Source organism: Anser anser (genome assembly GCF_964211835.1).
Source record: "Anser anser genome assembly, chromosome: 3".
Lineage (NCBI taxonomy): Eukaryota > Metazoa > Chordata > Aves > Anseriformes > Anatidae > Anser > Anser anser.
Genome location: NC_139722.1, coordinates 82289683 through 82315886, shown reverse-complemented (window position 1 = coordinate 82315886; position 26204 = coordinate 82289683). Strand labels below are relative to the sequence as shown.

Sequence of the window (26204 nt, the reverse complement as noted above, 5' to 3'; positions counted from 1 at the left end):
TAAGTACCAGCCCTAAAATACCAATGTGCAGCTCTGTGGGGGAAACAATAGCTGTAAAATTAATGCAAAAGAGTAGTTTTAAAACTTAAGGTAAATCAATTCTGGCAGAGACAGAAGAGATAGGAAACAAAAGTTAAATTATTGTAATATGAAAGAGGTAGAAATTAAACAGAATAAAACATAAATATGAATATTATGCAGGATTTAAATGTAGTGCGGATGGAATTTGTGGTAACAAATCCAGGAGAACAGGCCCCAGACCTGTTCTTTACATGGCTTTCTGTAGAACTATGAGCAGTAACAGGTTTTCCAGATAAAACTTAAGGTGCCTACATTACTACTTCTGTGGATGACCACAGGTACGATCATTTTTATTGAACTATTAGGTATTAATTGGACCTTTAGCTTACACAAGGGACCAGCTGTGCTTCAAATTTTAGAAACCTGTGTTTTAAAACCATGGAAAGTCTCATTCTTTTAGCATGAGAGCTGATGCTGCCAGGATCAAGGTCAGAGCACAGTAAAGCTCAGTCAGGGCAGTGATCTTTAAAAAACTGCTGGTATAAAAAGTGCCTTCTTGAGTCACAGCCCAGTGAGCAGAGCAGCTTTGCAGCACTCCACCTTCTACATTATAAGAGAAAGGCACAGTTCCTTCCAGTCTTTTCTGCTTATCTTCCCTTACAGTGTATCTGAAAAGAAAATACTGATAAATTTCAGGGTGAAGATTTGAGAAAAGATTTATGGGCCATGAATATTACATAGTATTTTACTAAGCAAATGGAATAACTAATAGCACAGGAAATCATTGAAGCTTTAAATCGGCAATGGTTTGCATAAAGGAAATACATCTATCTCTTTGATCAAGAGGCACTTCATAGAGTAATATTTTCCCTAATGCATACAAGAGTATGTATCTCTATAAAACAAGGTAAATATTCAGAGTAGCAGTCTTTATTAAATCTAAGCTTCACAGTTTTGTTTCTCTGTTAGTTTTTTTTTAATGTATTTATTTTAGTGAATAAACACACAGGTATAGAGAAGTGTCACAGTATTCTTAACTGAAAATTGCCTTTTATATTTTGCTTTTACTTCCCTGGGTTGCATTTTCCCAAGGAGAAAAAAAAAATGTACACACACACATGCACACACACACTCAAACTACAAAAATACCCCTCAGAGTGTTTTTTACAATGGTTTCTTGCTTTTGAGATTACTCTGGAGAATGATAGTTTGCAAAGATATTAACAGTTAGCATAAGTTCTCTTGTTATGATAACCATCAAGGGATTCATGCAGCTAATATTTCTAGTCATCTTCTAATATCATGGGGGCAAAAAGAAAACTTTTCTTGGGGATCTATCAGTACAGAAGCCCGGATTAGTTGCACTGTGAGGATGACTTCTCTTTCCAATACACGGTAGCCTCAAGTCCTCATTCAGCTATTCTTAGCCTTTATGTTGAATCTATCCTATACACTGATTGCCTGAAGAGAGACTTTGCAGAAGCACTGCAGGAGTATTGTAGACATGGGTTTCTCCAAACTGATTTGATGATTTCTTGCTAAGAAACTTTAACATTAGCAATTATTTCAACAGAAATAAAATTTCTAAATACTATGCATGAAAGATTGAGCAAAATTGATTTTTTGTTTGTAAAATGTATGACCAGTTGAAAAAAATATGTATATACACACTATAGTGGTAATGTCCTTGCTCACTCATTATAACATTATGATATTAATGAGATTCTCAGCAAGAATAAGGAAGTCAGATTCTGTCAAAACAATTGTATTTATAAGACTTCGATGTCCCCATCTTCAATGTTGATTCTAAACAAAAGACATTATTCTGAAAAAAAAAAAAAAGAGAATTTATAAAATCGCGAATGGTAAAGTGCTTTAATATATGCAGGCTTCTTTTAAAAAGACAGAAATGTAAGAAATGTAAGGTGGATGGGGTGAAAAAAAAATACCCAGAACGAGAACGAAAATAAATCATCTGCATGCAATCAGCATGGGTTATAATGACAGTAGGCATACACAAAAACAAATATGATGGTGCTGAGAAACTTTGAATAATAGAAAGGTTTCTTGGATTGGTTTCCAAAGTTAGCTGTAGATCATAATATTGTATATCAAACATTGTCATACCATGTGTTTTCCAGGAAAAAAAAAAAAAAAAAGTCTCTGAAAGGAAAGGAATGGATGGTAATTTATATAAATGGACCTTTTCAGTCACATCCCCCCCGCCCCCCTTATTAAATATGCAATATATAGGTTTAAAAAATTGCATGTAAATTTTGAAAAGAATTAAAGAATGAAAGATTACAGAGGAAAGTGTCAGATAATTAGCAATTCACAGTGTTCTGAATTTGTTCACTATTTTAGTCTCACCAGATCAGAATATTTTGATTTTAGTCAATTCCAAGCAGCAATGAAAGGTTATGGTTTATGCATTTGCATAATATGTGCACACTACAGTTGTCATGGTGGCACACTTAATTGATTCAGTTTTAGTAATGACAGTTTAATTTTTATATTCACAGCACAATTGCCACTAATCTTTTTGCCTTATTGCTGAGAACTGAAGCATCTAGTTCATTTGGAGTGTTGGAAAAATCTTATTGCATACACAAGTATAAAATAATTGGCCTATTTGAATGCTAATTACATTTAAGAGTCTTGCATCCCTTGTTAGAGAAATTCAGCTTCTACCATGGATTGGAAATAAACTTACTGGGATGTGGCTGTGAGTACAAAGACATCAGCGAAGAAACAAAAGCCATTAACAGATGACAGGATGTGGGAGGCCAGAGAACTAAATAGATTCAGATACAATCAGTATAGTTTCATGGTCTGAAATGGGCTATAACAGAGATATGTTTGCTAATGTACTGGGATCCTGGTCTGATATCTTCAAAGATCAGTAAGAAGTCATTGCAAAAAGGGTATAAACATGTAACAGTATAACGGATATGCATCTTACTGTGTCTGGAGTTTAAAAGACAAATATGTTTCTTCTGACTTTTCCCTCTTTTCTCATCAGTAAGCTGCTAGAACTTCACTTTGGTCATTTTCTTATCTTGCTTATTTTTAAGGCTCAAGAACTGATGCAGTATATGCAGCAGCCAGCATGCTGGATGTCTTGTTGAAGAAAGATCTTAGGCTATGCCTTTTATGCTGATGAGCCTCAGCTTGTCTGATATTTCTACTGTTTGTGAAAAACAACATTATTGCAGCAGCCAATTTCTCAGCAATCAGAGAGTACTATCCAAGCTGATGGAAGACTTGGAAAAAGATACCTGAAACTGTTCTCGCCTGTGGCTAAAAGCTTAGAAGAAAAAGTGAATCATTGCTGCAGCATTACCACAGTAAGCTCTGCAGCTAAATGAGTGAATCCCTAATTCCCTTTTTTCCAGATTTAATGGGAAACAAATTTCCTGATCATAACTGGGCAAGAGAGAAAAATTTCCAGTAAATATATCCAACGATATCAAGAGTTCAGAGACCCTAGTTCTAAAGAACTCTGAATCTTATGAATGCAAGAGATGACACTTAGAATTGATACATGATGGGTTTTACTTAGTTCTAAATGAATAAAAAGGTACTTGTGCCAGAAGAGATTTAGCAGGCCTGGGAAAGCCAAGGAGCGCAGAGAAAGGTAGATAACTGTTTCTGAAGATGTTTGCTCCTGGAAAGACATCAGCAGAAGCAACATATCTTCAGAGAAGCACTGAGCACTCTCTTTGCTACTGTTTCCTCACCAGACCATTAATAATTGTTGCAATCCCTGACAATGTGATTTATTAGTGGATTAAGTGGTCACAAATGCTTATTTATGACTTATATGCAAACTCACAGAAAACAAGTGCAAGAAAAATTATTCTCAAGACTTGAATCTGCACAGAAAACTTTGTGTGTGAAATATAAATGGGTTAAGATAATTTCTTCAGTTACGCTTTGGCTAAAGGTAGGAGAGGGACAACAAGTATCAAAAGAACCAAAATGGGAAATGTTTTCTGTTAGTAAAAATGCAGGAGAAAATCCTCTAGAATAGACAGCTGTCTCAAAAAACCACGGGAGAACCGCAAGTTTGTCTCCTGTAACAGGTACTGTCTAGGCTATCATATTCTCTGGATTCATCCTCTCTCAGCCTCCCTTTTTTGGACAAATAATCTTTTGTACTACTAGTTTAAATATCTTTTGACACAAGTACTTGAAATTAATTCTGCTAACTCTAATCACGCAGCATAATATTCAGTGTCTCTTCTTCTTCCATCTGTAGTGCTTGTGTCATTATTAACACTTAATCAAAATGGCTGCAGAAGAACATCCCATAAGGTTTTTCATTAATTTTCATCTGGAATAAACAATTCAAATTTTCAAATATGTGTACTATAGAAGAATTTACTTCCCACATATACATAGTATTTGGGAAATTATACTAAAAAAAACACATACAGGGAGCCACAGAGAGGGGAAAGGGTATTGTACTTTGAGTTTTTATAGATTTCTGTCTTTTCTGCCAAGTGCAGGAGCTAGTGACAGGCAGAAGGGGACTAAAAGACTATCTGTGTCACAGACACAGAGGATGATTCTCCATGATCCTAGGCACTGCACTCTCCCTTAGTGTCTTGTTGTCTTCTGTAGCTACAGCTGCAGCCAGTGGCAGCTTCATAGTAACAAGGAGTAGTGTACTTTACATTTATTTATTTATTTATTTATTTACTTACTTACTTATATACCAGGCTCCCTCTGGGAGCTATCTAGATCTATACCAACATTTATTTTAGGCAGAACTTGATCAATTAATTATATTAAGCACCTAGCACAAGGCTTTCTTATTGCTCTGAACAGACTAATCACTAATTCCTGTATTAGTGGTAAAGCTCATCATTTCCATTACCACAGTCTTTTTCCAGGGCTGCTGTTGACAAAAGGCACTGTCTGGCAGTACCTGAGGTGCAAACCTTAAAGCACTGTGCCCTAAGAAAGCCCTAAGGGAAGGGTTCAGTTTGCATAGACAGTAGATGTTACAATTCTGGATCGTATTTTCATCTCAGTGACACTGCAGGAGTGACTTCATAGGTACTGAACTTACTGATCACATCGCTTAGGTTTTCATTTAGAAGAGCTAAAGTCAGGTACCATGGGGAAAGTAAATGCTGAAAATGAAACCTCCCCCATCCCAGACACAGATATAGAGTCATGATTTATTTTCTCTGTTACATTTGTTACTGAGAATCTGAACAAACTTTTCTGAGTATCAGGATGAACTTGCTATACTTCCTACAACACTGGAAGACAGAAACTCTCTTGGTTAAAATGTTTTTATTCTGTAAGAGAAAGAAACATCTGACCACTTTGCCTTCAACCACTGTGTCATTTAATTACCTGGAGGCAACCTGTTTGCAAACAGCAAAATAAAACAAGATTTGTGCTTTGGCAGCAAAACAGCACACTGTCTCATGTGACATGTAGGCACTTCTTCTCATGGCAGTTTTCCCTAATGCTCTAGAAGTCAGAAGAATTCCTAAATATAAATTATGAAGTACTTAGAATCAGTTTGATTCAAAATATTAATTACCTAATTTAAGAGCTGGATCCAAAAATGACTAAAGCCAGTGGGAGTTTCCCCACTGAGATTAATCAGGTTTGAGTTAGATTCTAATTTAGCCTCTTTTTAGCCTTTCTTTTTTTTTTTTTCTTTTATTATTATTATTATTATTGTCCACAGAAAAGATAGAAGACAACATTAAGAGAGTGAAGCCTATAAAGGTAAAAATCTTATGGTGTTGAGATTTTGTTTTCATTGTAAAATAAGTGACCCAGTTACTCATATATATCCTTTAAAAAGCCAATGGCATATATATATAATATAATACCATTTAATATTAGAAAGCTTATCAGGGATTTGTAATTTGAGACATGATACTTTTAAGAAGCATGTTACCTCAACAGATGGTAACAATGCAGTAATAATTAACTTTATTCATTAAAGTAATTGATTACCACCAACATTTCTTATGATTATTTGAAAAAAAAAATAGTTATCCTAATACAGAGTCACAATAATAATTTTAAAATGCCAGGAAAAGTGGCTATGCTATCCAAAAAGAGCATCTCACTTGTCTCCATTAGTAATTCTAAAATATTGCACACCTGCTCCAAGTGGAAGTCTAACACCATCCCTCCCTTTATGTTTAAGAGATGTTTAGCACTGAAACAAGTGGAAATATATTGCAGTCTGAGAAGGCACAGGTGGCAAGTCCCCACCTTTCCCTGGAGGGTGATGGAGCAGCGGCTGGGGTCTGTCTTTTCAGCAGCTTGTTCCATGCCAGACTGCAGCCTGGGAAGGCTCTGGATCCAGACACAGGGGGGTATCAGGAAGACACAGAATGGCCTTAGTTCCTCTTCTGTTTTGGGGAAAGTAGCCAGCAAAGTGAGGGAAGAAGATGAGGGCACATTGCTTTCTTCTGTCTAGCGCTGATCACGCATTTCAAGTTGGTGAGAATTTTTAGGAGATTTAGTTTAGAATTTCTTGAATTTTTAGTCCTCGTGTCACTTAGTTGGATTAATGTAGCTACATAACTTCTGGGGAGTGGGTGCTTCAACTGCACTACATTGGTCCTAGCAGATAAAATAAGCCTCATAAGTTCAGTTCTGATCTTACCTGTTCCCTTCCATATTACCTCCTATACAAACTAATATCATTCTCTTGTGGTGATCCCAACTAACTCTGTTTAAGAGGCAACTGATAAGAAGAGCCTGTCAGCATCTTTCCTATCAATTCCAGTGTTTAAACACTCCTATGGGTTAGGTTTTTAATTTCAGCTTGGCTTTTTTAACTTCTAGCAGCTGTCTCTTGTTTTACCGTTCTCCAAAGAAAGGCCCACTAGTGAGTCTGAGCATTTACTGCTGGCTTCAAAAGGAGGGTGCAATGTTGGACAGAGATAGTGCCTACATACCCAAAACTCCCCTTGTGCTGAAGGTAAGGTTTGAGGTTCTCAGACTGTAATATATTTCCATTTGTTTCAATGCTGAAAAAAATAAATAAATAAATAAAGGCAGATGGTAAGAATATTAGATAGTATTGCATATTAAATGCATTTTTTATTTAGTTCTAGTTCAGTTAATGTTTCTGGATACAAGTCACGTTGTAGAGATAAGTTTAGTCAGTGTCATTTTTTCTAATGTCAGAACAATGTCTTACAAAATATGGTTTAAAGCTTTATCTACATTTATAAGGAATGCAGCTAGCAACAAGTTGTCAGAACGGACCTATAGTGACATTTAGCTTTCTTGGCATGTGTATCCTTCCCAAGATTTGTGTAAGGAAAGAGGTATACACACTCTTAACTCAAAACAACTAAAAAGAGAAAAACAGTTTGATATTCCAACTAGAGATCTTTAGGAGAACTCCCATGAAATAAAAGAACTGGGACAAGATTTTGGGACAAGATATTACAACATTAGGTAAATTCAGCAGCATGTTTACAGAACCTTCTCCCCAGCAGCACACACTCTGTTCTCCATGGTCCTCCATTCCCTACCTGGCTGGTAGAGATGCCTTGCATAGCTGTGGGAAGCCACCAAAGATGACAAGCACAGGGCTTTGCCTGCAAATTGCTTTTTTTGTTTGTTTGTTTGTTTGTTTTTTTACAGGATCAGTGGGACCCTGCCTTTCTAGCCTGTTTGCCATTCTCACCAGTTATCATATACAGTTATTATACAGCCAAAGTGAGAGCTGCAGAAAATCAGCAGCTCTTTATCTCAAGAGCAGCAGAGACAGATGGGCCTCTGTGCCCAAGCTCTCCTTGTCATGAACCAGACAGGGTAAATGGTACTACAGACCTGCATCACACACTGCAGGTATCCTTTTCCATAACCTAAAGTAAATCAGCTAAAAAGATTAAAAGCATTATTTGTTGGTTATACACAAACACATACACTGATACAGAGCTTTCAATGCTCCTCAGTGCATTTGCTTGGCAGAAAGGAGGGAATAAACATTATGTGCTCTTATTTCTCTCTTCCTATGTTTCTACTTTCCCACCAGTGGGACCAAACCCCTGCCTAACCTTGTCTGTATGATGCAAAAAAAGAAAGCATTTTGGTTGGGTTGCCATCTACGCTTTCCTTATGTTTGCTTCACATGGGTGGGTGTAAGTCACTTCTTAAGGCAATGGAGGATCAGGTGTCACTGCAGCACTTAAAGGAATGAACCTCTGAGATGATATTATGATGTCCTACAGCAAAACCATATCAGAAAGGTTTTGAATGTAGGCCTGAATGGAGTGGGTGCAATTCCGCTCAAAATCTCATGCAATTAGTAGGGCAAGATGCCTAAATTTGACACTAATTTATTTTAGAGGCATTAGCTTGCTTTAAGCCCAGTTTTGTTTGTTGCTTTTTTCTCTGTAATCACTCCTCCTCCTGTGTGACAATGTCTGTCAGGTTGGCTACCCTGACAGTGAAGTGACAGCCTGCCAGTGAGGCAGCAGCAAGCGGTTAGCTAGCCCTTTTGTCACTCTTGGAATCTGACTCAGAACTGTGCAGGCATTAGTTTTTTGTGAGGTTTCAGGAAGGTGCAGAGTCCAAGCCTGACACATTCAATATGCCATCTCTCAGCCAAAATAGACAGAACAGGAGCTCTTTTCTAATGTACTGTTGCAAGGGAGTAATTTTTTTTTTTTTTCCACCTCTGAAACTATCTCCATAGAAGGGAAGCAGGTGCCAGGTTATTACTTACCACAGTTATTCTCTCTTCTGCTCAAAGTCAGAGCTAAATGTTTGGAAGGACCAACAGCTTGCTTTTGTTCTGTTTTGGTTTAGATGGTTCTGTAATGACCAAAAGAGAGTAATTTGGCATTTCACTTAAAATTGTTTTTAAATGAAAACAAAAATCAAGGGTCAATCTGTGTCCGTATGTTCAACATTTGACAAGAGACATGTAAGTTTCTATGCAGTCCAGATGCATATACTCTGAGTATGCAGTTGATCTTTCCATGCTTTTCAGTGTTGTCTCACTGGAGTGATAGCCCCACAGACTCTGTTAATGAAGGGGAAATAAATTACCAGCGATGAAGACTGGATTTTAGACTCTGCTTCTGTTTTTTCCCTGGCTGATAAACCTTTCTCATTTCTGATGAATCTGGCTCATTTCACCATATTAATGTGAAATGAATTTATTATTTTGAATAAACAAGGTAAATGGCATCCTGACAAGAACATTTGTTTTCTTGTTTCAGAAAGTGATTTTCTAAATATCTGACAGTGTTGGAATACAGAACTAAAATATGATTTGCACTACATAATTTGTAAAGAGTCAGCTGAAAACAAAACATAATAAAAAGTTTATTCTGCAATGTTAATTTCATTTTCTAAATTTGAATAAACATTTAAAAACAAAATAACTTTAATCTGAGTTAATTAAAATATTAAATACATATTTTCCTGCTCTATTACTAGAAGCAACAATTTATGAAAATATTTAAAATGTTTAAGATGGAAGTTTTGCACCTTTAAAGCAATGGATTTCAGAGAGTTCTTCCACACCTCAGATGCTTTTCTGGAAGATCTATAAGGATATATCAATACCTTTAAGGTAATACAAAGGAAACAGATTTCTCTATAGTAACCAGCACTAGTCGCATGACAAATTGACAGTAAGTAGCTTTTTCAGCAAGATGTTAGTGGAAGATTTCTCTATGAATCTGAAGCTAAATCTCAGGACTATAGAGAAAAATATAGATTAATTCTACATTTAAAAATGCTTAGAAGTTTCTAACAATCTAATCTGAAATATTTCTAAAATATGGCTAAGAAAATATATTAAAACTTTCAAACACTTAAAAACATTATTAGTTTTACTCGTATAAGCAATATCATCAGGAAGACACAAGCTCTTTATAGCTTTGGCCTGTTAGCATCCTGGAACAGAAGTGTTCAGCTTGTGAGATGCTGTACAGCATTTTCACATGCCAGCCCTGATGACAGATATAAGAAATGGTCTGGTATCTCACTCGACCTCTGCCTTGTTTTCTTGAGTGCTTAACAAGCTGCTTTAAGAGGCAATATTTTCCAGGTTAGTGGTTTTGACCTTGCTTTTATCCCTTTCTTTTCTTCATTGCTTATTACCCAAAAACAATCTGCATCCCTTCTATTGGATAAAGGTGAGGTTTTTTTTGTTTTGTTTTGTTTTTTTTTTTTTTTTTCAAATGCATCCAAAATGCTTACAATAAATATATCTTATCAATAGCTGAATGAAAGGTTTTTAAAGTTTTGCCATAACTGCTAGTGGGGCTGCATACCAGTACAATTAATTGGGTGAATTAGTTTTTTATTAAGGCCACATGTGAAGTTCTTCTTAATGTACCTGTTTGAGCAGAAGCTGAAGGGAGTCACCCTACATTTCCTCAGCTCATAAACTGTCTTCCTTTCTCAGGTAATTGTATTATTCCTGATTCCAGCTCCAGATTTCTAATTCTTAAGTTGGCTTCTGGCTTTCCAGAATTTCATCCCAACAGGTGAGCTGGATTGTTTATGCCCTGATTCCTTAAGCATTCAGTGAACTACATCTGCAATGATGCCACAGGTAAAATTCACTTAAATGGAATTGAAGTTGCATCCCCTGAGTTTGGCACACAGATTTTTTTTTTTCTTTAGCAGCTAGTGGCACATAAATGTTAAATTATAAAATACAACTAATGACTTCTAAGCACAAATGGATCAATATACCCAACATGTGAAAAATGTAGGAATAAAATTCTATATTAAATTATCTCACAGGCAGAATCCAAACAATCCTTGAAATGCTTAAAATCTCTCTGGGTAAATGCTTAGCATGCATTTTTCCTAAACTCTATCACTGTTATGTCTGTTTTTCCTTTTGTCAGTCTCATCAGCTCATTAGAGTGTTCTCTTCCCCAGATGCCTGCACATAGCACTATAATCCCACTTTACAAAACTGAAAATAACTTGGGAGCACACTTAGAGCATGCCACTTCAAATTGGATAAAAACTCACTGCAATACAACAACTAGAAGTGGAATTTAATTGAGTCTGAATTTCAAACATAATATTTAAGAGCTGATTTCAATACTAATGGCCAGGCAAGAGTACAGAAGTGTAAGAATACATGATAGGAGGGTCCCAGATAGGTTTCTTTCTTTAGCAGAACAAGTTCAGAAATCTAGAAGTGAAGTAATCTTGCTAGAAAAGCAAACCAACTTCCTTCCACCTGGTTTAGTTTTATTTGACTCTATTTCTTACTGGCAACAGACAATATTAGTTGGATCATTTTAACAGTTTAATAAAAAGCTGTTACAAAATAATCAAAGTGTTGGCCATGGTGATTGTGGAAAAAAGGAGAGAAAAGAAAAAAAAAAAAGGAAAGAAAGAAACAGACCCTTGAATTTGTTAAAACACTGTGGTCCTGTAAGGTTGAATGAATAACTACTCTAGTGGTTCTTAAGGGAGATGTTAATTTTGAAGATTTACTCATTTGTGACATTAATGATCTTCATATGACATGTTTTGTAAGTATAAGAGAATTATGGGCCAAACTGACATACAGGAACTCTTATTCTCATCTCAGGTCCTTTGACATTCATAAACACATTTACAATCATTTGATTTTTGTGTCCTGAACTTGGTGGTGTTTATCTAATAGTAGCTGTAGGTAAATGATTAAAAAAAAAAAAAACTACAAACAACAACAACAACAAAATACCTTAAGCAGGATAGTTACTTAGGAAAGTTAGTGAAGGGGTTTTTAGCCAATTCAGATAAAAAGACATTTAGAATTTTTTTTTACAAATACTGTATTTTTCTGGTCACTTTAATTTATGGAGTTTCCAAATGAAGGAAGCAATCTGAGTTTGGGACTTACATGTTTGTTTGTTTGTTTTTTTTTAAGTAAATATATTTTCTCTTTGTACACAAAATAAAACTTTATATGGGACTGATTAATCCATGGATATTTGTGATAATTTACTATTTGCAACATGTTTTTAAGTGTTTGTGTATATTAATGCATGGCAAGATTTGACTAAATCTTTGAATTCATTTTATGATCAATGCGTACTAAATATTTTATTTATGATAGCATTTTCTTTAATTCACAGAAATATTCTCAGTACTAGCTTGATCCCTTGGATTTCTGTGAGCACAGTAAGCCAAAGATCTAAATAAACACTTATGTTTAGCATCCCATGCTGTTAAACTGTATGTCTGGATTTTACAAAGAGTTGAAAAAAAGATTTAAAGGATTCAATTATTTGACTTTCCTTGACTAACTACTACTTGACATAACCACCCATGAATTCTGTGAGAGATGCAAATCTGGATTCTTTAGCTTAGACCCCTCTTTCTGACAACCTTTATGACAACAGCTTCCAGACAGCTTATAGTAAAGAAATGGTGACCTGGGCACCAGTCCTGTAAGCTTTTCTGCTGCCTAATTTAGCTTCAGGTTATGCTAGGCAACTGTTAAACTCAAATTGCTATTACATTTTAGATCTGTGCTACCTTTAAGTACACCTGTACTTTACATCTCTCTTTCAAGTACTAAATGTTTTCAAGTTACCTACAAGTTGCATTTTGGATAATATGCATTTTTTAAGAATGTAACCCTTTTTCATCATCTTTTGTTTTGTTTTGTTTTGTTTTACTGATCTTGGGTAGTGCATGTAGGTGGATGCTGAATGGTTCAAACAAGCAACTAATAGGTAACCATTATTCCTGCCAAAGTGAATGAAATTTTCAGGGCTCACAAACATTTTTTGAACAACAGCTGTCTAAATATTTCTGAGAAAAGAATAATGTGTCATCCTAAGTAGAGATCTTATAGAAATTACTTCTTCTACTCATAAAAAATGCACATACTATTTTTCTTGTCATAAACAAAAAATTGTCCCAACAGTATCTTGTGCTGTTGGAAAGTGCATAAAAATTATATAAACCAGCACTTGAAACTTCTGTTCAAAAATCATGCACAACAGTCAGCATAATTCTAGCAGTAGGTGGAACCCAGCAAACAAATGTCAGGTGCACGGCCATAATGTTGTTGACAGAGAGATGAAAATATATGTGTTATATATGACTGTTTGGAATATATTCAGAGTAGAAATATCTGGGTCAGTAATGAGGTTTGAGAAAGCTGAAGAAAGGATAGATATTGCTGTGTGTTGAGCCGTGAAGATAGAGCTTGGATACTCAGAAAAGGAAATGGAGAAAAACTGGCATTCTGTTGAGACTGAGGAAATAATTTAATGCTTTATTAATATATTAGCAGTCCGTTAGGTTGCAGGGATGGAATGCCAAATCTGGAAGTAAATGACTGCTCCGTCAGCAGTGAATTTTCCTCAACAATTGGTAATGGGAAAAAAAGTACGATCTTTGTGTCATCAGAGAGGGAGGAAGGCGTTACTCTAATTGATCTGATTCCCAGACCAGAACCCTCCATTATGCTTCCTATGAAGGCTAAAATGATAGCCTCGAAAATGATGTAAATTAGTTATTTTGGATGACTTTAGTTGCTCTTTCTGAAGGACTCTCTGTGCTTCCTTGTGGAAGCAAGCAATATAGAATAACCTGCATATCATTAACAGCAAGTCATTAGCTGGGACTCAGGAACGGTGACTTGTTCTTTAACAATTGAAAGTCACTTTTCTGGAATAAGCTAAGTCACAGAAATTTAGTGGGTTTTTTTTGTTTTGTTTTGTTTGTGTTTTCATAGAATTTACAGATTATGACTTTTATAACATTTGAAGTAACCACATGGTCTTTACAGACATTGATCTCAATAACAAGGAGGGTTTTTAATACAGTAGGAGTACATTCAACTTTCCACCTCACTTTACCACTGAAATGCTATACTATGAATAAAATAGAAAACCAGGATGTAAACACAGCATTCCTGATCAACATCTTTCATGAGTTATGTCATCCAAAATTGGGCACTAAGCTTCAGGTAAAGCTATACTTTATATGTATGTATATAAAATCACTATTTATATTACTAATTATACATTATACCTATATTACTAATTATACATACTGTATATCCATTTTTTTCATGTTTGATTCATGCTCATGTTGTGATCCATTTTTCTCCAAAGACCTTTCCTGTAACACTGCTTTTCATAGCTTGTATTTATGCTACCAATTTTTCATGCTGAAGTAGAAAACTTTAAATTTGCCTTTACTGAATTGCATCTTAATTTTTTCAGGCCATTATTCTAGCTTATTTAGACCCATTTCAGTTCTGCTTCTGTAACCCATCCCATTCCAGTTTCATTTTGTTTAGTTACGGCAAGCGCTACCAAGAGTCAGTAGACACTTGTAGAAATGTCAATAGTCAATACATTCTTCTCTTTGACAGCAGGCTAAGTTAAAGGTTTCATAGCCAACCTCTAATAGTGTCATCTAGACCACAAGCCCCTAGCTTGCTTATGAAAGTCTCCTGTGAAACAGTATCAAATTAAAATTTACATAATTTACATCTGCTGCTGTTTCTCTACTCATGAATCCTATTCCTCTATTATAGCAAGAAGTCAGATTTCTCTGATAGGATTTGTTCTCAATGAATCCATGTTGGCTCTTGATCATCTTTGTTTCTTCTAGCTATTCACTCGTTCCCATTATTTTTCTGGAAAATGAAATCTAAGTTGTTAATGTACAAGTAGTTTTTTCAGGTCATGCTTTTCTCTGTGTTCTGGAGAAGTGTTATTTTGTTCCTTTTCAGTCACCCAAAGCAGACAAATCATCAAGTCATCACCGTGTTCTGAGATCTTTAGGGTTACATTCAAAACATATTACTTAGAAAACCATTTAAAACAGCATACGATAAGGGTCATTGTAGCAAACAATTTCAAAATATTTTTTTGTGTGTGTGTGTGTTCACAAACCCTTCTGCTTTTTTTATTCCAAGCTAAAGTAATACTTTATAGTCATTAATGGATCACGCATTAGCCACCCAATTGCAAATGTTACTCATTTCTTGAAACTTGTGTTGCAATATCTGTTGACCTTCTTGATGCCATTTACCAATAAATTTCCCTTTCTTTTTAGCTGTAGCACATTTTCCTACAGCATATAATGCACCACATATTTCTTAAAAGCATTTCCTCCTCTTGCTTATATTACCCCTCTTATTGCCTATGTTACACTTTTTATGTGCTTTGCTAGCTTTATCTTTTGCCCGGAACTCCCTGATTTTGTCCCTCCATACTATTACTTCTTCATATTCCCCTTGCAGCTGGCCTAGTTTCTACTTTCTGTAAACTTCATTCTTGTTCTTGAGGTCCAAGAAGAACCCATTGTTTAGCCAGGATTCTAGCTCTCACTACAATTTTATCTTTCATTTACATTAATTTGTGGTTTTGTTTCTTTGTTTACTTAGATATTTACTGGCCTAAAATCCAGCATTTTGGAGATGTCAAAGCTAACATATGCAAAAATGATTTCTGAGCAAATCGTAGCATGCTCTGTTGAATGGATGCACAGTTATAATAATCACAGGAAGTCATATCATAAAAGCATCATTTCCAATTCTTTTCTTAACATATCAATCATAAAATTCTTTAGCTAAATGATAAAATTTTAATAGTATATCTCAAATCATTGTTATTAGCAGTATATATAAAAACATGAATATTATAAAGATGTGTAAGCACAATAAGTTCAGCCTTACTATAAATTGTCAAAAGTACTATTTTCCTGACAAAATTTATGGCATCTTCTTGGAATGGAATATGTATTGCTACTCTCCAGTAAATATTCAATATAATCTCTGTTCAGAGGGATGTATTCCACAACTATGAATATCATTACAATATTACTCCTACTATGAACAAGATGATATTTTGGAAGGCACTCTGAATCAATTATAAGACCTATATCACAATCATCATTTCATGTATTTTAATAAAGCCAAAAACACGAGTCTTTCCTTGTACCTTTTCCCAGGTACCTCAGTTGTAAAGACCTGTATGTTGGATTCTGAGGATAAATTGGCTAAATTTAAAATAATTAATCTATATTATAGATGACAGGAATTAAGATTTGGTAACCAATTTCCAGGAAATTCTTTGGTTATTGCTATAGCTAATGAAACATAACTTCAAAACAAACAAACAAACAAACTCCTTATGACTCTAGCAACTCTTAGTGGAACATTTTACTTATGTGCTAAATGCATTAACAGAAATAAGGTATAAATACTGTCAAGTCTTCAGATAAATGTTGCTGCTGTACTCTTAGCATATTGCATTATAAGCTGTTAAAGCTGCATTACCAGAATCTGAATAACTTCCACAAAAAATAAGGCATTTAATAAAAACAGTTTTAGAAAGCTCTCAAAATTTGTCTTGTGGAAGTATTCTTGAAAGGATGTAATATTTTGTACCAATGGTGATTTCAAGTAGCTGTCTATATACTTTCTGTTAATTCTGCCATATTAAATTTTAATACTGAGTACTTTAACATATAGTAAGCCTTGGCAAGCCATGACCCTTACTTGCATCTCTTTCCACCTGCTATAAAGGTAACAAATAAGTGAAAGAAACCAGCAATCACAAAAACTACATTTTAGCTGAACAACAGATATACTGAAGAAGGTGCACCAGAAGAGATTTGATTTTAGATGCATAGTTTAAAGAGATAGGGAAAGAAAAAATCCCAGTTGTGTGGTTTTTGCTTGCCTTTAAACTCTTAGGAAAGCTTGCAAAGGACTGAGGCAACTTTGAGACATTTCTGAGGAGTGAAGCTGGCTTCAGGTGGACATGGGCAGCTGGCTTCAGTTCTCTGAAGATGGCAGATACAGAGCCAGTGCCAGATTAGTCAGACTGAGAGCTTGTATCCAAAGAAACCTAAGGCACAATAGTCTAATATATGACATAAAATCACAAATAACTACTGAAGGATCAGGGCCATTTGTAACATTCCTTTAAACTATGTGCTGCTTACTTAGAAGAGAATTGGAAGTAAACTTAGGGAAAGAATGACTGTAGGTGCCGGAGAAAGTCTCGGGTACATCAGGATTGAATCCAGCCCTCCAAAAACACTGTCTTCATAGAAATCACTCAACATATCTTTGGAAAGTAAAGGCTAAGTTAAGGAATACCCTGCCAGAAACTGCTGACACCACATTCAATCTACAACAGCAACTGCAGCACCAGCACTTTAAGGCACAGGAAAAATATATAGAAAAAAAGTGTGTGGGGGGAATGTTCCTGTGTCCTTTTGTCAGAATACTGATACAAATAGGAAAAAAAATCATTCAAAGAAAGAGTGCTCAGTCTTTGAGATGCCCAAATGCTGCATTCAGCTAAAGGTGATTACAGGCCAGTGGTTTTCTGAACTTGGAAAATCATTTGATATTCATGAGGAAACCCATTTGGTAAGGAAGTAGGTGCTGTAATTGCATTTCAGTACTCTTGTACAATATGTTAAAAAGAAAGGGCTGATTTTTAGGTAAGATGTCAGAGGTTGTTAATGAAGCTCATCACTCTGAAATAGGAAAAGGTCAAGGCAGTACTTCTATTTCATTTGGCAGTAAATCCCAGCACCTAAATTTCATTGAAATAGATCTTTCTTCTTTCTATTACCTATGGATATATGGCACTTGCCACCAGAGACACCCCAAACAACCCCATCACTACAAGCTCATATTTGCTGCACCCCTGCACAGAGCAGGTGCGTGGCCATAGCTGCTGGCTGAGACAGTGCAGCATGGGTGAAGATTTCATTGCCCAAGGTCCCATGGAAAGCCAAGTGTCACACAATCCTGTGTCCCCTTCTATGCTCTGAATGCACTCTCATTTGCAGCTTTAATTTTTAGCTTTTAAAGTATGACTTATTCTCCAGCAAGCTTCTGAGACAGACCAAGATACCTGAAGTGTTTTTTGTTACTAATCTTATTTTACTAGTGAAGACTACTCTTAGTCAGGAATTTTTATATTGCTTTTCTTGGAAAAAAAAAAAAAAATTCATAAAACATGTGAATGTCATGAATGTCCAGCCTGGTACTCCACTTGTCACAGATGTGAGTCTTATTTCTTTGCTCAGAGAAAGTATGCAAAAAGATGCCCCTTGTATGACCAGGGGACAGAAAGAAGAATAAAGGAAAGAAGGAATTTCAATATGTAGGAGATAAATACAGCTACTCCCTGACCATCTCTTATTTTTTATTAAAAAATAAAAATTGTCCTTCTTGCAGCTTGACGGGACTGGGATACAAGTGAAAGGAGATACGTTAGAAGTAAATGAAGGGAAGAGCTTATGCTGTGATAGGCTGTCACTGAGATCTGTAATGGCAAAAGGAAACAAGCTATCAAGATTAGCATCAGGGAAGAAATTGGTGTCTGATGGAAAAGGTATGCTTAGATTGCATTGTTACTGCTCAAGCCTGGCTGACAACAGTATCTTTACTGAACAAGACGTGTTAGCTTTAAGGAAATGACAGTGTTTAGCAGCCACAGAAAATCTGCCCAGATCAATTAATTGAAATACCAGTGAAGGTCTTTGACAGAGAAAGATGTATGAGAACCTACCGATTCAAACAGTTAATACTCTCCATTTATTTGCTAGCTGCAAGCAGAGAATAAAATAGAGGTATAAGTATGCTAATGCAGGTAGGCATTTAGGCAAAATAATTGCTGGGCAATATTTTCTCCTTTGTGACCCCGGACAAAATTCCTTTATGGGTGAGTAGAGAAAGAGTGACTGTGAGCAATTGCATTCTGAATGTTATAATTTATTTTCTATAAGCCATGTCATATTTTTTTAATTAGTACTTCGGTCTTCTGAATGTGATAGAAGAGATCTAGTCACTAGATTGCATACAGCATGCAAAACCAAACTCATAGAAAGAAACCAGCACTTGGCACCCACAGAAAACACTTGTGCATGCTAAAAAGGAGGTGCTGAGGGAGAAAAAAAAGTGTTTGTTGTAAAGAACTTCAGCTTACCTGACAGAAAAAGCAATCAGTTGGACTCTTTGTAATCTCTTATTCATTACCCAATTTGAAATACTTTAGTCTGCATTCAACTGAGAAATCTTGCATTTATAATAGATGACTGGTGATGCCCCTGAGCATCAAGTACATTGAGCAAAGAACCATAGGGCCAGAAGGAACTTTTCGTTCATCAATCTTTGTCATGATTATTCTCACCTGGCTGAGGCCTAATGTCTTTCCCACACTGAGTTGTAGAAATTATATGAATTTCCATTGTGCATGTTTACTTATTTGGAACAGTGTCTCCATATAGACAATCAGTGTAGGACTAGTTGTGAAAGACAATACACTTAACACCATTGTTGAACATGGTCTTCTTTCCTGGTACCAGACTTCAGCCCAAGATCCTGTACTGGATATCTCATCCCTTGATCCTGCATATATTTGTCTTATATAGCACAGAGATAAGCTTATCAAACTTAATGGAAAAACAGCTACTTCTTTCCACCCTGAACCTCTCTTCTTTGATAATTAGAAACCTTCTATTTGTTAGCTTAGATTTATTCGTGGTCAGGCTTTACTGGTTAGGTTTGTGGTGTTCTATCTCTAGTGACTTAAAAAATAAAAGTATTTTAAAGCTATCAGTTTTTTCCACAAAAAGGGATGGAAAACCAGGCTTGGGTGAATCAGGACAATGACCCTATCTAAAGACTAAATAATTTATATCTGGATTATATTCATATGTATCTCCTCTCCTCAGTTTATGCTCACACATCTTTTTTTTTTTTTCCAAATCTCTCATTTCTGAAAATAAAGGACAAAGAATTGATTGAAGTTTTGCAATTATCTGTAATATTTTTTATTATATCAGAAATATAGCTCTCTAGAATTAAGTGTCACTGTTGTAAATTGTTGAGGGAATCTAAGGCAAATCATTTAGAGAAAGAAATAATCAAATAATTGTCTTAATAGCAGGTCTAGAAGTTTTTTCTTAGGAGAAAAAAGAAAACAAACAAGCTGCATATTTAGACGGATAGACAAGTAATGTTCTCTAGTTGGTATAATAAAGAGTGAGTAATGTGCCATTTTGGCTCAGCCAGTGAACTAGAAAATTTAAAATCAGATGGAAAATAGAGGAGCTAAAGCTACATAAATCAGTCGTGAAAGAAAAGCTTTTAGATTTTGCTATTAATCAAGACCACACAATACCTGAATCTGAAATATGATAGGGAGTTTGTTATTGAAATCTCCATATAAATTAACCATTAGCTGTTGCTGTTCCTTTAGTACATCATGAGAAACAAGACAATGTTGTTTTCATTGTATTCAAACCTCAGTTATGAGTGTCTCCACAGTGAGCAATATTTACAGTTTATGCATTTATTGTCCTTTTCTAATTTGTACTTTCATTTAGAGAGTGATATGCAAGCTTGTGTCATTGTAAACATTCCAGCACAGGGTAAAATATTATATTTTCAGGCTGTTATGCAGAAGCATGATAATTATGAGCAATATTTGTTCTTGTAAAAATGTCCAATAATCTTGTGATGAATGTTCCACATTTCCTGATAACATTAAGGTCACCAAAATAACTTCAGATCTTCAGAAATGAAGGGCATAGCACTGAGAAGTAGTAGTAAAACCCATGCATAGCCAAAAGTCATGATTTAGAGATCTTTGTGAAAGTGTCATAAACAGTGTTCTTGGTCTATAGATGAAGATATATCAGCATTTACTATTCAGTGTATGTATATACAGTAACTGGGAAGTCAGCAACAACTGGAATATCCAGTAAGAGACTGGGCAGAACAATTTATGTTGATTTAGCTTGTCTGGGAGTCATACAACACCAAGCAGGTGCCATTGTGTTATTGTACTTCAGAGTCTGAGAAATGGGTGAGATTGGGCTATGGCTGCATTCAGCACAGAAAACATTGATATGATGCTTGAATACATGAGAGCAGTGACGCAACTGGTGGTGTCAGCAGGGATTTTACAGACCCTTTTTCAGCTTGTCACTAAGGCTGGATTACAAGATTTTGATTTTAGCAGTTAGATGTCCAAAACACAGTTCTGCTCTGCCTGGTCTTAGGAGTGATGCGATAAAAGTCTCACTGTTCTTTTTTCCCTTTAGGATTACACTGATAAAATTAAGCATATACAAAGCCTCAACTTAAATCAAGGCAGAACCTAAACGTTGATTTTCTTGGTGAGTTTTAATATTTCTAAAAATTTTTTAAAGATCTTAAAAAATATTTAAATGGGCCTGAGCTTTATTGTGAACAGATATGCCTGCTCATAGTACAGCTGAAATCTAAAATGTACACTATAGCATGTCAATTTACAATCTGTATGGCCTGATTGTTAATTCTGACCTCTAAGTAGGGCACGTATCAGTTGAGGGTTGTGTCTGTCTTACATGATGTGCCTCTCTTCTAGCATACATTACCTGGCTTAATTTCAGTGAATAATGGAACACAGAGTGTGAGATGATCAATGGATGTGGACAGGGGACAGAAAAGGGAACACAAAAGCTGCTACATACCTGGAGGGGGGTCTCACTCCCCACACATCTGGGACATGGTCAGGACACACAGCCTAGGAACTAGAAAGTTCTTAGCTGAATTTCTTCCTACTCATTTGTAACACCTGAAAATGTGTTGCATAAATATTTTAAAGAGATCTTGCCTTTTTGTTAGTTCTTAGGTATTGTTGTTATGAAAGTAACTTATACATGTGAGTTAGTTGGTGTTATTGAACAAAATATAAGAAGATTACAATGCCAGTTGTTTTGAGCGCTTCTGCTTTCAAGCATGAAATGAGTTGGAATCTAGAAAAGCTCATTTTTCCTAAAGGCAAACCAAGTGAGTAGATGAAAGCAGAAAGATGTTTGAAACGGGAATCATTATATGTGTTTTCTAGCCTCCAAGGAGTTGTTTTCATTGCAAGCTGCTCTTTATAAAATCAGTATCACACTCAGTATCTTATCTGTAGCTATCTACAATGGTGAAATTAGACATGTTATTTCGGTAGATGTTTGTCCTGTCAGCCTCAATTTTACCGTGTTCCGATGAAGAAAGGAGACATTAATTATATTATATAAGGAATTACCACTCTTCCCAATACTCAGTTCCAGTGTAAATACTTTGACTATCACTTCATACTGTTACTGTTCATGCAATTTCTCAACAGCAGAGAAATTCTGCTTTTATGCTTTCAAGGACTGTCTCAGACATTAAACATCCAATTCCTTTATCCTTCAAATTCAATTTTTTTTTTCTTTTTTTTGGGGGGAGAAGACCAAGTGTGATTGGTATTTTACTCCGAATTACTGCCTGGAGTAAAAACTACTGCCTAAATTGTGATTACAAACCAATAATTTAGTAGGTAACAAAATTGCAGCTTTTCTCTGTGTCCTAAAGAAATTTCTTTTTATTTTTTCTCTTTTTCTTCAGCTGACAAAATTTTAACATGAGAGGTGGTGGCTAGCTGCTTTTTTTTTTGTTGTTGTTGTTGTTTTTTTCGTTATTGTCTAGTGGTTAGGGTACACCTGTAAAGGTATCATGCTTTCCCAGTGGTGTAACCATTGGATTATTGTATTTGGGTTGTGAACCATCACGTTCTCCTTCTTTCATATAAGCAGTTGAGGAGTTTCTGTCAGTGATCCCATGAAGACATCACCTTGAATAATGCATCAAATAATGGGTTTATTATCCCTGTAAGTGTGAATACTCAGTGCTTTCTGTGCCTTGCTAATGGAGAGATGAGTGGGGTCTGGAGCCCATTCAGAGATGCCCAGCTCTCCCTGGGTCTAAGCCCTAGCCATGCCCTCCTCACCAGTGCTGAGCTACAGGTGGTCTGATCCCACTCAGCACAGATGCTCCTGAAAGTCACCAAGAGCTAGCAGCTCTTCCCTCTCTACTAACTACCACTGAGGATGGTAAGCTGCTAGTCATTTGCCTTGATCTTGAACTCAGGCACACACCAAAAGTCTCCATAACTGATGCAAAGACTGCACGTTTGTGGTTACATTGTCCTTTGGATGCATGTTACACAGAGCTGCCTGAAGTCTGCTAGACAGCATGCCTTCAGTGCTGAGTCTTTCATCGCTTTCATCCTTAACCTTCACACCTGCAACAGATTCCATCACAGGCCTGACATACCTCATGCTGTAAGGCCCCAAAATCACACTGCAGCTGGAAAGGTTTGGGCACAAAAGTGTCAGATGACCTTTGAAGGGACTGTGGTGGAGAACACAGAACAGAGCTCTTCTGACTGCCAGTCATATACACCTAAGCGTCTGAATTCTCTCTTATCATAGCATAGAAATGGCATAAAAATAGATCAGTGCCCAATACGAAGTGACAAAGACCCTGGTGATATATTTGCATCCAGTAATATATTTTTAAAAATGTGTATATGTTTCTGTTCTGTTAAACAAATTCAAATCTCTTAAGTACTAACTTTTGCCGTTGTCGTCACCTCTATTGAAATGTCAAATATTTTAGTAGATATTCTCAAATTTGAAATCAAGTAAACAGATGCTTAACTAGTCTAATTAGCTATAGCATACAATATTCACATATGTCAGTAAATAGCCTGTGGATCATGACATTTTCAATCTTGTTTATGTGTTAAGCATATATTTCTTATAACCCACTCCATAAGTAGTATCTTTTGTCCCATAGTGAAGTTACAGGTAATGACTGTCTGCAAATGACTGCCTGAGCCTGTAAATGACTGTCATCACATCAATTAAGAGTTTTTGTTGGTGGTGTTTAAAATGGTCATAATACTGTTCCTTCCTTATTCCATGTCCTGTGGCATCAGAAGAAGTTAATTAGAGCTCAGTATTGAACAACGTTACAGCAAAGCTATATTAAAACCACCCATGAAGAATGTAGGTCACTGAGGGTACAGTGCCACCACACCTAATTTAGCTTAGTTGGTTTCAGCACATGTCAGAAGAAATGCTTAGATACATATTCCTGATTGCTTCGCTACAAATGAAAAATTTGTATGCTTTTCTAAGTCTTGAAATTGTGAAAAATTGGACCAGCAATGAAAAAAAAATTGCATATTATTGTCATTCAGAGAATATTCTGAGAAGTAATCTAGAAAACAAAACAAAAACCTGTGTACTGAATATGCACATATGTTCTGCACAGATAATTGTCATCACTAGCTAATTTAATAGGTATTCACCTCTTCTTTCACCCATGCAACTGTTTTTTCCTCTTGATGTACAATTTTCTCTTTACCATAGAGTTCCAGCAGAAACACTCAACAGCTTTAAAGTAAAGTATCTTCTGTGTTGTTTTTAATCTTACCCAAAGGAACAATACACAAGGAAGCTTAGCTGACTTTGCAGGAGATCAGGAAGCAATAAAAACATATTTGCCAAGAAGTACTTGTGTCTTAAAAACTTGGTTTGACCCAGGTGCCTATACTACAGCTATTCTTAAGAGATCATGCAACATTTAAAAACAGTGGCTGGATAAGTACTTCTAGCTGATGGACAAATGAAAGGGAATTTCATAATTTTATCTATAGCTCTAAATAAGATGAGCTGTTTAAGTGAAGTCATTATATTCTCACTAGGGAAACACAAAGGAATTGGGATGCCAACAGTTTTGTGCAGAGATATAAACACTGTAGAGACAAAAAGAAATTTTTTTGCCTTGATCATTTTCCTTTCCCCAATCAAAAATTGTATAAAAGAACTTGATTTAATAGAAAGTCTTGATTTAGGGCATATTTTGATTAGGAATTATATGTTTGCATATTTTAACAAGATGATAAATAGCTGCTTTAAATAGAAAGCTTACATATTTTTCAAACAGATGTTTTTTCTTTCTTCCTCATTTACAAAACACTTCCAGCCAGTTTTTTCCCATTAAAGACACAGATTAGGCAGACAGAGACACTCAGACAGCAGGATATTCAAGATATATTGCTAAAATCTTGAAGATCTTTGGTACTGTAGAAAGGAGCAGGTTCTATGTTATACAGAAACCCACTGCAAGCAAACAATCTTTAACGGCAAGCAATCCATACCAAACAGATAGGGCTCTATAGGGCAAAAGTACAGTTTGGATGTAGATCTGGGACCTCACCTTCCATGGGTTAAACTCTGCTAGAAACAGAGGGAAAAGCCTTCAACAATAATTTTCACTTGTCCTGAGATAAAATATCCATGTATTTGGAGGAAAGTGAAGTACTACTGGACCATTAGAAGAGAAACTTTGTTAGCCTTCATCTCAAAAGCTGTACTTGCGCTACTGAGGCCCTTCAAAGTATATTTGTTTATAAGGCAGTTATGGGACAGTGACAAAATACCAACTTATATCTAAGTGTGACAGCTTTGTATTACGTAATTGCTTATGGTGATGAAGGCCTGGGATCGACCTTGATGTAATACTGCTTTTAAAGTAGTATAGCTCATCTGATTATTCAAGTTCTTCTTATTTGACTTAGCAGTAGAAAATGATAGTCCAAACTTTTTTCCATCACCACATCCTGAGAACTAACTCAGCTGACAAAGGCCTTCTACTCCAGAAAGTTCTTAAGTCCCAGGTGAATTAGTTTCCTTCAAATCCATTCCAAATGTTCTGCTCTTTGCTGTAAGATGACTTCTCCATGAAGAAGATGGAAACGAGATTTTGGTGACTGGTCTGAGTGTAAACACTTGTTTATTACTGATATTTTGAAGAGATTTGAAGCTTGAGTATGTAATCAGTGTGTGCTAATGAACTCTGTTGTCATATTTAGCTCTGTCTGCTGGTGTTATGACTCCCATTGATGACATCCCAATAATGTTTTTGTTTGTTTGTTTTGTCAGAAAAATTGTTTTAGAAGTGAAGTCTAAAACCATCAGGAGACAAATACTAGCATCCACTCAGTAGGTGTCAGTACACGTCCCTGTGCTTGGAGGAAGAGACAGGTGGCCTGCATTTGTGGATGGGTGGGTGGGAGGCTCTGCCTCTGGTAGGTCTCTGCATGGCACAGGAGGAACTGCCTGGAGCCTTGGGGTCACCCTGTCAAAGGTCATAAGACCTCACCAAGGCAGCCCAAGAAATTATTGTAAGTAAATGTGAGAGTGTGAAACTGCTTAAGGAAAACAAATATGTGATTTGGCACCATAAGCAACTACCCAGCAACTTGCAGGATTCTTGCCAGCTAGAATTTAATGTCTCTAGCAGATGATCTACCTGAACAAGCCTTGACTGAATATTTTCACAGACA

At 36.0% G+C, this 26204-nt stretch overlaps 1 long non-coding RNA gene across 1 annotated transcript; it reads right to left on the bottom strand.

The window, feature by feature from the left end:
• Nucleotides 1–750: 750 nt before the first annotated feature.
• Nucleotides 751–23684, bottom strand: LOC310897095. Its single transcript, XR_014582071.1, has 3 exons — nt 21505–23684; nt 8750–8838; nt 751–1846 (listed from the first exon to the last, which is right to left on the bottom strand). It is a non-coding gene; the product is annotated as an uncharacterized lncRNA (long non-coding RNA).
• Between the last annotated feature and the right edge of the window lie 2520 nt (nt 23685–26204).